The sequence below is a fragment of the Eptesicus fuscus genome, chromosome 4 (assembly GCF_027574615.1).
Source record: "Eptesicus fuscus isolate TK198812 chromosome 4, DD_ASM_mEF_20220401, whole genome shotgun sequence".
NCBI lineage: Eukaryota > Metazoa > Chordata > Mammalia > Chiroptera > Vespertilionidae > Eptesicus > Eptesicus fuscus.
Genome location: NC_072476.1, coordinates 99208807 through 99222915, shown reverse-complemented (window position 1 = coordinate 99222915; position 14109 = coordinate 99208807).

The following is a 14109-nucleotide window of genomic DNA, read 5'->3' as shown; positions in this document are numbered from 1 at the left end:
ATTTATATTGTGGCTCAGGAAGTGCAGGCGGGCTCTTGGCTAATCTGAAGAGCAAGTTGGGTGGGGGTCCGAGGCATCATACCCTCTCCTGTGCATAGACTTCAGAATTCCTCTGCTGACTGTTTTGGTACAGATCAATGCTCAAGATCCCCTTTTTTACTTTGTTATGGTCTTCCCAGAATTCATGAAAAGCACCTGGCAACTTTATCTTGCCAAGCCTCGAGATGGCTGGCTTCTTTGCTTAGGGGGTAAAATGGCCCACTTTCCTTTCCTCTTTCCCCTCCCTTTCTGCATTCTCTCATCCGGGAGTTTTTTTTTTTTTTAACCATTTGCTCTGTGTCCTTGGCTGGAAGATAATGGTTTGTTAGTTACAAGCTGGCTGTAAATTGCCCACACTCTGTGGCCTTGTTTTAACTTTCCTGTCTCAGTTCCCCTGTTTCTCCTGCCCTGGAACCCTGGAACAGTTTTACCTGGCTGCAAAGGTCACGTCCATATTTCCTCCTTCTTTTCACCCCTTGGCCTGTCTGCCGAATCCTGTTTCTAACTCCTCTCAATTGGACTCGATTAAAACAAATTTTAATTAGTTTTGTTGGGTGGATCATCTTCATTTGTTCTGGACAATTTTTTGGAGTTTAAGAGGAGGGATTTTTATTTAAGCTATTTGATTGGGGTGAGTTACATATGTTCTTAACACTTTATTTATAGTTACTATGATTTTTTATGGTAATTAGTGCTTTATGTAACAGGAAAAAATCTTCAATTCATTATCTTATTTAATACCCATAAGAAAACTTTGATATTCTTTATTTTATTGTTATTTTTTTCAATCCTCACCTGAGGGTATTTTTTCCATTGATTTTTAGAAAGAGTGGAAGAGAGAGGGAATGACAGACAGAAATATTGATGTGAGAAAAACACATTGATTGGTTCCCTCCTTCACCAGCCCTGACCAGGACCCAGGTTGGGGAGGAGCCTGCAATGAAGGTACGTGCCCTTGACCAGTATCAAACCCAGGACTCTTTGGTATGCAGGCCGATGCTCTATCCACTGAACCAGACTTGCTAGGGCTAATCCTATATAATAAAAGAGAAACATGTAAATTGACCCATACTTCCACGACACCCACCAGCCAATCAGAAGTGATTATGCAAATTAACCAAAGATGGCAGGTTAATTTGCATACACAGGCACCGAGTGGAGAGCAGAGCAGGAGAGCTGGTGGTTTGGAGGACTTGGCAGACCGGGAGGCCATGGGACAGAGACAGAGCAGGAAGGGAAAACCCAGAGTGCAGGGAGCACCAGGAATGCTGGGAATCATAGTTCTGGTAGCAGACGGATCTCCTAGACACTAGAGCAAAGTGAGCCTGGAGCAAGTTACTGTTGCTGTGGGGGATGGAGGAAAAGCAAAGGTGAGAGACATAAGTAAAATCAGAGTTTCTAGGAAAAATTAAAGGGAAGATATCCTAAAAATTCCAGGAAATCTCCACCAATAAAGCAAAGAAAAAAAAAAGCCTCTATTATTTTGTGAGCAACAAACCAAACTGGGTTGGGGTCTCAGACAATTCGTTCATGTGATTGCAAAGACAGACAGAAACTCCCAGATTGGAGAGGGCTTCCCTGAGGGCTCCCAGATTGGAGAGGGTGCAAATCGGGCTGAGGGACACATCCCCAGTGCACGAGTCTTCATGCTCCGGGCCCCTAGTATTCTTAATATTTTTTTAAAAATGAGGAACTTGTGAATCAATAAGCTTAAATGACTTGCCCTAGGAGGCAATTACCGAAGGAAACTAGGTAATTCAGAGCTTATTGTCTAAGGGATTATATTGATCTAGCTCTGAGTTATATATAAAGCCACATGTAACTCATGTCCTGCATCCAGAGGTTAAGCATTTTGATTAGTGGCACTGATTTAAGTAAATTTATGTAAAAATCTCTAGTTAAGCCCTAGCCGACTTGGCTCAGTGGATAGAGCATCAGCCTCTGGACTGAAGGGTCCCAGGTTCGATTCCAGCCAAGGGCATATGCCTGGGTTGCGGGCTCGATCCCCAGTGGGGGTTGTGCAGGAGGCAGCTGATCAATGATTTTTCTCTCATCATTGATGTTTCTATCTCTTTCTCCTTCTCCCTTCGTCTCTGAAATCAATAAAGAAATATATTTTTTAAAAATCTCTAGTTTGAAACAGTAAATCAATTCGTTATTTCATGTATTTACTGAGTTTATATTATGGGTTTAATCACATTTTATGATATTTCTGAATTTTTCAATATAGTATCACTAAAGAGAAAATCATAGACCCTACAGGGCCTCAGTTGAGTTAATGCTCATGATACCAAACCAGATTTAGTACCTGATCCAATTGCTTGCTGTTTCAGCCTTTCCTAGAAATATAATCTTAACCAACCAGTGTGGAATTTTCTGAACACCTAAGAGGTAATCTGTCACTTGGGCCCTCTCCATCCCTCTAGAAATAAGAGGCAATTTGCATAATAAAACCCTTACCCTTTTCCTTCCTCTCAAAAGATGTCCTGATCTAAAAACAATCCTTTCTTATCATTGGTTTATAGCTCCCTTGCCCCACTCTCCTTTTTATAAAACCTTCCATTTTATACAACCTCTCTGAATGTCCTAGTTGCTAAGTGGGATGAAGCTTGATTCCTGAATTGTTTAAAAAAGCCAATTAGATCTTCATTTACTCAGTTGAATTGTGTTATTTTAAACATTTTTTAAAAAAATATTTTTATTGATTTCAGAGAGGAAGGGAAGAGGGAGAAAGAGATAGAAACATCAATGATGAGAGAGAATCATTGATCAGCTGCCTCCTGGATGGCCCCTACTGGGGAACGAGCCTGCAACCTAGGCATATGCCCTTGACCGGAAACGAAAACCCAGGACCCTTCAGTCTGCAGGCTGATGCTCTAGCCACTGAGCCAAACCAGCTAGGGCTGAATTGTGTTCTTTAACAGTCATCTAGCTCCACGTACTTTTTTTTTTTTTAAAGTCTTATTAGAATGACTTCTATTTAATTTGGCTTAATTTTGTAATATGATTGGAATTCTTGTTGCAGTTTCTTCCTACAAATTTCTTAACTGCACCCTGGTAGGAATATATTAGTTCCACGAAGTATTTATAAGATTATTTTACCTAAATGGAATTTCTGTTCTTTTATATATCCAGCCATTGAAATTGTTGGTATTATTAATCAAACTCTATAATTATGTTTTAATTTAATATGTTCTTATGATTGTTACAGTAACAAAGAGATTTTAATCCTCACACTAAAACCCATTATTTCCAGCCAACTTTATGCTTATTATAGATAAAAGTTGAACTCAGTTTTAGATATAATCTTGGCTGACTTGGAGTTGGTGAATACTGTTGTTGGTCTTTAAATTATAAAGGCACACAAACATTTATTTGCATTGTTTTCTGCTATGTATTTCAACAGGGTTGGCTTTATATAAATGTAGGACAAAGAAACATTTATCTTTACATATTTATTTTCCATTAAATTTTTCTATGTAGTACTGTAGTGCCTACTACAGTTTTCTAAGAATTTCCCACTTTACAAATTCTTGTTGAATCTTTGCTAAACTACTAATCACTAATAAAAAGTTAGGGTATATCCTCTTTCAGAAGTATGGACCCAATTTTAAAGTGTGCCGGGGCAGGGATGGAGGGGATTTTTTCCTACATCTCCCAAAAACAACGCTCTGAGACACCAACTGGTTCTCCTAAATTCAACTCAATTATGACAGTTTATCTGGAGATAGAGGCAGATCCTACATGCTAAGGGTTCAGCCCTACAAGCCTGTGCACCCACTCCACCCCAGCATTTATTTCAGACTGACTGGCCATCAATCCAAGTTTCCTGTGACTCCCTCCTTGGGTAAGGTGACCAGACATCCCGCTTTTGGCGGGACAGTCCCGATTTTTAACAATTTGTCCCGCGTCCCACGGTTTTTTATAAAAGTCCCGATTTTTGGAAAGAATGCACGACAAGCTAGGGAACGACGGGAGAACGGGAAGGGAATATACGGTTTTCGGCGGCCATGTGGCTATTTAGCCAGGATATGAGTTTTGTATTATTTTTGTTAATTTTATAATGTTAAACTTTAATAATAACAAATAATTGTTGAGAACTGATTATCGAGAACTGCTTATCAAAGTTCGCATTGTTGATCAGTTGTTAGAATTCGACCACCATTGTTTGGACTTAATGAACAATGGCATTTTTTGGGGATTGGCAACGACGAAAACATTTGTAACTGTCTCTCAGACGATACACATCGTACTGCGTGCTAATGAGCTAGTTAAACAAGTGATGTCATTACAAATCAGCTATTCAGATAATTTAGGTAAGTAACTTATTTATTTATTTCATAAATACATAAATTTTCTTGAATTTAGCAGACAGTACTCGTATTATTTATATTTTATAGTGGCGGCAAAAAGTCTAGCGCCGACCTTGAAAGTGACACTTACGACTTACGTTACAGCAAATTCAGAGGAAAAATAATACAAGTTAGTATTCTTATTATTTAGAAAGAAATATAGGATTAAAATAATTTTTAAAATATAGTTACTTATAACAATCAAATTAATTTAATTTATAAACTAACAATAAAATATGTTCATGTAATTATGTACCTACTTACTGTGTTTTTAAGCAATATGTATATAATAATTTATAATATAATTTTAAATTATTTTTTTTATATTTTTAACATAATGAGTAAGAAAAGAGGATGCAAATTCAACGATGATCTAAGAAGTGAATTTCCTTTTAAAAAAACCAAAAGCTATTACAATATAGACCAAATTTTTAATGAAGAACCTCCCCCCCCCCCCCCCCCCCTCCCCCGGCCGAAACCGGTTTGGCTCAGTGGATAGAGCGTTGGCCTGCGGACTCATTCCGGTCAAGGGCATGTACCTTGGTTGCGGGCACATCCCCAGTAGGGGGTGTGCAAGGTGCAAGAGGCAGCTGATCGATGTTTCTCTCTCATCGATGTTTCTAACTCTCTATCCCTCTCTCTTCCTCTCTGTAAAAAATCAATAAAATATATTAAAAAAAAAAAAAAAAAAAGAACCACCCCACCCCGGTCAATGGTGTCCCGCTTTACCAATGTTAAAATCTGGTCACCTTATCCTTGGGTTTTATGAATTTGCTAGAGCTGCTCATGGAACTCAGAAACATTTACTTAATAGATTACCAGTGTATTATTAAAGGATGTTGTTCAGAAACAGCCAGACGGAAGAGATGACTATGGCAAAGTATAGGGAAAGAGCTTGGAGCATCCATACTTTTATGAGCAAGCCACCCTCTCCAAATCTCCACATGTGACCAGAGGCAACATCATTACATAAACATGATTGTTTCAATCATTGTTCATTTGCAATTGATTCTACCACTAGAACCCCTCACCTGATTGGTTCTTCTGGCAACCAGCTCCCGTCCATAGGTGCATTACAAAAGTCATCTCATTAATAATAAAAAAATACTCCTTTATGACTCACTTCACTTAGGAAATTCCAAGGGTTTCAGAAGCTCTGAGATAGAACTGGGAATGAGGAGCAAATATCTATTTCTTACTACTAATCACAATATCATAGTGCAAAATAGGCAAATCTCAATGACTGAAAGTATTGAAAGCCTAAACATAAATTGTGAAGATTTCCCACTGCTTTTCTTATGGATGGATGAATGAAAAGGAGTGTTTTCCAGGGCCACTCTACTATTAGACAGTGAATGTCTAAAGTTCAGAAACAGGGGCTTTGCCTAAACTTAGGACTAATGCTGCAGACTGGGCTGTTGAATGAGATGGTTGAATTAATGAGTAGATTAATCTAGCCTGCTTCTTTATTGAGGGGGACTGTATTCTAATATTTCATGAGAAAATGATATTTTTTTCTGTTTTAACAGTCTCAATAATACTAATGAGACCTGAAATTTGCCAATTTTTCATGTGGAATTAAACATAAATTAATAGTAATGACTCTATTTCCATTTTATTCATTTGTTAATTATCCTTTCAATCACAGTTTTGAAAGATTTTTTTTCTTTTCTAACAGATGGCTGAAACATCTGTATTTGGCCATTTTATTGTATCTGATGTGCAGTGTAAAGTGTGTATGCTATCCAAAATGAATACAACCACTCAATAAAAAAGTTTTCTATTAACAAATTTCTTTGAGTGTTATGAAAAGGATCCTATTAAGCTTCAATAACCTTCAGTTTGCTTTGACTTTTCTTTATACGATGTTATATATTGAGATTTTCATTAATCTAGAAATATGGCTTAGTTTTGAATTCCAAATCTCCATATAGCTGAAATAATATTTATTTTATTTTGGGGGGTATACGTGTAATTATTTCAAGGAATATATTTGCATTTTGTTTAGGAAATTAAATTTAACAGAATCAATAACAAAATGTGGGATATGTCATGAGAATGAGTGACTGAGAGTGTATAGAGAGTACAGTCTCTCAAGGGACTATTCTGAAAGGTTCATAGACTGAAATGATCATGAATCAAGTCAAAATTTTTGTCAGAGACCAAGTGAATCAGGTGATAAAATCTTCATCAAAAATAGCAGATTAGGAGATGATACAACAGAGTGGGCAGCTGACATGACATTCAAAGCTGGGGACAAAGTTTAGGCAAAAGGATGGGAGAAGGGTTTGGAAAGGGCAATGAAGAGAAACAGATATCTACCTCTAGGCCAAATAGAAGGCAGTATGGAAGACAAAACATCTCTTGCTTGACGGGACTGCAGGGGACACAATGGCTCTGGAGAAGAGTCCAATTTTAGTTAAACATGGAAGCAGTTGAGAATAGAGAATGTTTTGTTGATAATAAACTGAGTTTCAGAGGTCACTTTGGGAAGATTTTGGGAACTATATGGAAAGATAGGCTAAGGAAAGTGAAACAGGGAAGTGTAGAAGCATAGGAGAATTGCAATGTAGGAGATGAGAGCTGACCTGGTGTCCTGGACTTATCATCATGATACCCATGTGATTATAATTAATCTGCATCGTCTCTTTATGACAAATGAGATGAAAAGACTATGATTATTGAGGAGAGTGTGCAATGGGGACTTTCCTGGACCATGGAAAATACCATAGCTTTCTTATTCTTCCTGCCAGTAATGCAAACCTCGGAAAACAGCATATTTAGAGCTATTGAATCTAGAATTCCCTCTCAATATGTGGTCTCTGCACCACCAGCAACATCAGCAGTAACACCTGGAAACATCTTAGAAATGTAAATTCTTGAGTTTCAAACCAAACCTACTAAATAAGAAGCTCTGGGGTGAGGCCAAGTCATCTGTGTTTTAAAAGTACTTCAGGTGATACTGGTGTACACAAAGAGTTGTTTGAGAACAGGTATCTTAAAGCATGAGTTCCTAAAGCATCAGTTCTCTTATACTTGATGTATACCAATGGTGGTCTGGAGGTCAGTGTTCATGGCAGAATAGTCTGATTCTAGTAGCTGTATTCTTAGCCAACATACAGTATTTCCTCATAACTTAGTTTGTTATACAGTATTAGAGGTCCAGTGCATGAAATTTGTGCACTCAGGGGGGTCCCTCAGCCCAGTCTGTGCCCTCTTGCAGTCCAGGAGCCCTCAGGGGATGTTCAACTGATGGCTTAGGCCCGCTCCCTGCAGGGACCCCACTGGTGCACCATCAGGGCCGGGGAGGGATGCGGGAAGTTGGCCAGCCAGAGGGACTGTGGGAGGGCTCCAGTGTTTGTCCAGCCCGACTTGCTTTAGTCCCTATTGGCCGGACCCCAGCAGCAAGCTAATCTACTGGTCAGAGTGTCTGCCCCTGGTGGCCAGTGCACGTCATAGGGAGCATTTGAGAGGCTTTAGCATATCATTAGTATATTACACTTTGATTGGTTGAATGGCCAACTGGACGATCAGACACTTAGCATATTAGGCTTTTATTATATAGGATAGTAAAGATTTTCAATGATATTCCCACAGGAACAGGGTCAACACTCAGGAAATTCATCCAGAAAACAAACTATGGAAATTAAATTCAACATATTTCCCTTACCTCATTTGCAATGATCTTATTTATTACTACTATTATTTTAATTTTATATATACTGAACTTTTTCCTGTCTCAGGAAGTTCTTTTATTTGCTATTAATTTTGCCTAAAAATTCATAGTCTGTTACTTTCCACTTTCATGTATTAGTTTAAAATTTACCTCCTCGGGCATGTTTCTGTTGACCATTTTAAAATGCCCCTTTAATTTCTATCCCAGCACCCCATTAATTTTCTTTACCATTTTTATTAACAGGTATAATTAATTATGTTGTTTAACTATTGTGGCATCATGGAGAAAATGTCTTCATTTTTTCTACACAGGGTTTTTTAATTTTGCTGAAACGGGCTCCTTGGCTAAGAATAAGTTTCTAATTATTTCTCCTGAAAATAAAAAAAAAATTAATTTACAACTCTAGAAATTGGGAGAACTCGCACTTTCAAGGAGGAATGACAACAGGGATATTGGAGCCATCTCTGCCTGGAGATACATAATTTACTGAACTCTTGAGTTTTATTCCTATTCTAAAGAATTGGAGGGAGGATCCAGCCCCATTACATTTCCAAGGAGACCCCATTAGGAGTGGAAAAGAGCAGCTACCTCTTTCCCCATTGTGAGCGGAGATAACTCATTTTACCCCATTCCTTGCTTATGGTACAGACATCAAATTTTTATGCATAGGACATTTGACCTGGCTTTTATTGTGTTACCCAGGATAAGAATTTCAGCGTGGGGAAACATGTGGTCACTTTTTAAATTAAAATAATTATCTGTGTCTGATTCAGAGCACTTCACATGCACAACAGGCCAAAATTAATAGATATGCATATTAAAAGCCCAACACATGTATGGCTGGTTAATGCTGGGAAATATCTAAGTGTGTATGTGTCCATGATTCTGTGGGTGTATTTGAATGTGCATGTGTGTTCATATGAACTTGGAGACTTAGTCATTATTTCTCTCTAGTGATATGTATCATTATCCAGGGTATTTTTTACCCAGTTTTTGCCCCTCATCCTACCTAATAATAGAAAAATATGCAAATTGACCACATCTTCACTATGCCCAAGCCACGCCCACCAACCAATCAGGACGAGTATGCAAATTACCCCAACAAAGATGGCGGCTAATTTGCATATCAAGGCAGCATAGAAAGAAGCCAAGAGCTGCAGAAGGGAGCAAAGCTGCGGAGAAACAAGCAAGCCGGGGGGAGGAGAAGGGAGGACCGGAGGCGGGGCAGGGGGAGAAGGGAAAAGCAGGCGGGCTGGCGGAGAAGGCAGGCCGGGGGACAAGGGAGGAGAGCAGGCAGGGCGGGGTAGAGTGCAGCAGGAAACCCTATTGCAGGATTTTTCCTGCAACGGGAACGCTAGTTGTCATATAAATTGCTTGATTTTCATCCTGTTTGTTTCTTTGTTCATTTATTTGTCATAAAGTTGCAATGTCTGCATGTCTGTGTGTTTCTTAGTCAGCCCCAGATCTGCAATCATGAATGGCAGGCTCCCACATAGGAAAGCAGGCACATGTGCGTTTTCCATTACTTTGCCCTTCAGCATAATGTTCAGCACAATTAGACTACTCACATATATTTAGTCAATAAATAACCTTCCCAAAAATGAAAATGTTGGCAAATTAAGTAAGGGCAATCAAGATTTTGTAGCTTTCCACAACATCTTTTAAGTATGTGCTCCCATTACATCTATGTTACTATTGTTACATGCTGTGAGTAGAGCCAACTATAAATTCAGTGATGTCTATAATGTCCTGTCCTCTCCTTCCCTGCTCAGTTCTTTTATGGAGTCAATCCATCTCATATTTGGTCCTTCCTGTTCCTGCTGACTTCTATTTTTCCAGCATTATGTCTTTTCCAAAGAACCTGACTTTTCATGATATGCCCAAAATAGGTCAGTTTCACTTCCATCATTTTTGCCACCAGCAAAGTTTTGGGCTAAAGTATACCTATAGACACCTGTTAATTTTACCTACCTATTTTCACTTAAAAACTAACTCTACAAATCCATGAAAAGTTATTGATGGATATTTAGAATGTTTGTAGTTTAGCCTTACATTTTTGAGGCTTTTGATTATTAATCCCATTCAATATAAACTTGATGGTATTCCAGATTGAGATCAATCAGGCAAATGAAAGATACATCTGATTCTATGTGGAATTTACAATATCCTAATAATTCATAAGGCAAAAAAAAAAAAAATAAACTGCCTAAACTCAGTTACTGGCAAATTTTTATATCTCATAATTTTTTGGCAAAATCTTTTTCATTTCCTTTGAGACTTAACTCATATAGCATATTACAACACCACATCTCATTATTCACTTAAATTTATGATACTTTTTTTAAATCCAAGAATGTATAATTATTTTCATATATTTTTCACTTTATGGATAATAGATTTTTTCCCTTCATTGTTTTGCCTATCTCATGGCAATTGCTGTTGGATCTGTGTTCCATTTTTCATGTATTTTATTGGCAAACACTTTAAAATTGTTTCATCAAATATAAATTACAATGATTAATTTAATGCAGCATACAAATTGAAAACAGAATAATCATTTGCATTTAAAAAAACCTACCATTTTAGTAATTCAACACATGGGCATCATAATTTGATTGAGTATTCACATTGTTTTTAATCTTATTGTGAGAAAATTCCTTGTACAAAACAAAAGTAAGACAATTTTGCCATTATAAAAGAATAAATGAAAAACTTACCCAAATCCAGAGAACACAAAAGAAATGGATCAAAGTAAGAGAGGCCATGTTCAATTCAAGTTAAAAATAATCATAAAAATATTCACTTAGTATTTTTGAAAACACTAGTTTTAGATGAATAAAAATTTAGTGAAATGAACCTAAAACTAAGATTTTTAAAAATCTGTTAGTTTTCCAGATACATGCTAAATGTAGATTTTTTCCATAAAAGAAAAACAATCAGATAATGGATTTTATGTAATTATTTTTATTTCCTATAAATTATCATTATTACCTATAATTTGGAAATAATAACTATAAAATCAAGCTATTGCATCAAAGTATTAGTCAATTTCTCCCTATAGACAGAATCTGTAGTATACTGATATATTAAGAGATTTAAGGAATGTGAATAGAAGAGACCAAAATTCATAGGGCAAACTGTTAAGTTGAAGATGTAAGAGGTAAGAGCTGACATTGCAGTATTGAGTCTGAACCTGGAAACTGCAGCAGAATTTCTATTTTGCAGTGTGGAGGCTGAATTTCTTTTTTAAGAAACCTTCACTTTTGCTCTTAAGGCCTCAGCTGATTGGATGAGGCCCACAGACATTATGGAGGGCAATATACTTTATTATTTATTTTTAAAAATAATTTTTATTGATTTTAGAGAAGAAGGGAGAGGGAGAGAAATAGAAACATCAATGATGAAAAAGAATCATTGGCTGACTTCTGCATGCTTCATACTGGGAATTGAGTCCATAGCCCGGGCATATGCCCTGACCAGGAATCGAACCATGGCCTCCTGGTTCATAGGTCAACGCTCAATCACTGAGCCATGCCAACTGGGCAATAATATGCTTTATTTAAAGTTAACTGATTGTATATGTTAACCATGTCTTTAAAAAAATCTTTATAAAAACATTTAGACAAGTGTTTGATCAAACATATTGTCCCCACAATTTAGTCAAATTGACACAAAATGAACTATCACTATCAGTAACTAAGATTTCAAGTGACAGAAGCCCTAAATTCAAATGACTTATTACCTCACATCAAGGAAATCCAATGTGACCCCAGTGCTGGTAGAATCAGATTCTTTCTGTCCTTTCAATCTGGTGTTTTCCATGCTGACTTTATTCTCAAACATATAGTAATATAGCTACAGCACTTTGAAGCCTCGCATCCCAGAGACAGAAGGGAAAGACTGTTGTTTTTTTTTTGTCTCCTGCTTAAGATTAAGAAATGCTTTTCCAAAAATCCTACCATCAAACTTCTCCTCACAGCTCAGTAGACAGCTCATTTCTTGTCTACACTCTCAAATCTAAACCTTGCTTAGACTGATCATGTTGAGAAATAGGGATTTTGGAGTCAACCACAAAATTTGCCACAACCAATTATACTTTATATCTTCATATTTCTATGGGGTTATGCCTATTCTATTTGCAGATTTTGCTGCTGCTCAAAAAAAGTTCCTAGTAACTGCATCGATATGCATTTAGAATCTTGCATTTCCTCCTGCTTATGGATTGTTTGTACGAGGAAGTGACATAGCTTCCTGAAATTCAGCATTTGTAGGACAAGCTCTTAATCCTCTCTCGCCTATTATAACTTTTATTTAGTGACTAGAGCATTCATCCACTCACTCAACAGAGAAAACTTACAGTCAACATAGATACCCTATTTCCCATACCTACATCCAACTGCTTACAAAATTTAGGTTGTTTTACCCCATACTCTTGGCTCAGACTCCTCTTCTCCATTCCAGTTGTCACATCACTGATACAGACTTTTTGATTCAATAGGTATCGCTTTTCCAATGTCTGTCTAACCAGATGCCTCCCACTTTTGAACTACACTACTGTCAAACCTACTTTTCTAAAATTCAAATCAAGTCATCATGAAAACCTACTCCAAACTCCTCAACAGAACCTTTAGCTGATGGATTAAAATCTTAAATACTTTACTAGTATATATAGTACATATACTATATACATGTATAATATATATACTACTCTGAGTGGCCAGATTATTATGATCTCTGAACGCATAATAATCAGAGGCCCAGTGCATGAATTCGTGCATGGGTGGGGTCCGGCCAGCCTGGCCAGGGGGAGGGGACATGGGCGGTTGGCCAGCCTGCCTGCTGGTCAAACTCCTGGTTGAGGGGACAATTTGCGTATTAGCCTTTTATTATATAGTATATACACTGAGTGGCCAGATTATTATGTGTCCAGAGATCATAATAATCTGGCCACTCAGTGTGTGTGTGTGTGTGTGTGTGTGTGTGTGTGTATATATATATATATATATATATATATATATATATATATAGTCTTTGCAGTCTTTTGACATTACCAACTCTTTTATATAAAATGGTGCCTGATACACAGAAAATGCTATTTATTATTTGTTAATAAGCATGATTTATCCCAGCTCCTGACTCTTTCCTACACAAATCTTCATTCCAATATTGTTTCTCATGTCTCCTAGCTGCCAATCATTCCAAGTCCCTTCTTGATATATTTTTTTCCGGTTTGTTGACATGGTCAAATGGATATACACTGAGTGGCCAGATTATTATGATCTCTGAATGCAAAATAATCTGGCCACTCAGTGTATTTGTATCTCAAATGGGTACCAGAAGTATTCTAGACTTTTGCTGGAGATCAACCACCTATTTGTCCTGAGCTTTCTATCAGCCAGTGCAAAGGGGGAAAATGATCAGGTGCACGATTTATATTATCTTTGATATCAAATAAATGAGGTACTCAAGAGAAGTACACTGAGTGGCCAGATTATTATGCATTCAGAGATCATAATAATCTGGCCACTCAGTGTAATTCTAGCTTAGTCCCTACTCTAAAAGACTCCTAACTTCCTTTGTATGATTATGAATGCACTAACATACATTTGAGATGGTTCTACTTTTTCATTTTTTAAAATAGTTTTGTTATAAACTGAAGTGATACCTTATTTCTGATTAAGTGATCATGATTGCGATGATAAATGAGGTTGTATTTTAAGCAGTTTGAATATCCTTAGCAAATTATTTCTCTGACTCTCTCATTCATCCAACCACAGCCCAGGGTCCCATTGCACTCTGCTCTTGGCCTTTGGAAGATGCTTTGCTCTAGGTGATTATAGCTTGGCTTCCTACAAGGCTGTGTCCTTTGCGACCAGATGCTGTGACATACAAACCTGATTGGCTAACCTTGGCAATTAGGATCTCAGTAGATGCTGGAAAAATGGGCAATGGATAACAATAGTTAAAACCTCCCTTTCTCTTCAGGATGTGGATGATTTTTTTCTAATATTTCCAGTGCCTTACTCAATTTCAAAGGGAAAG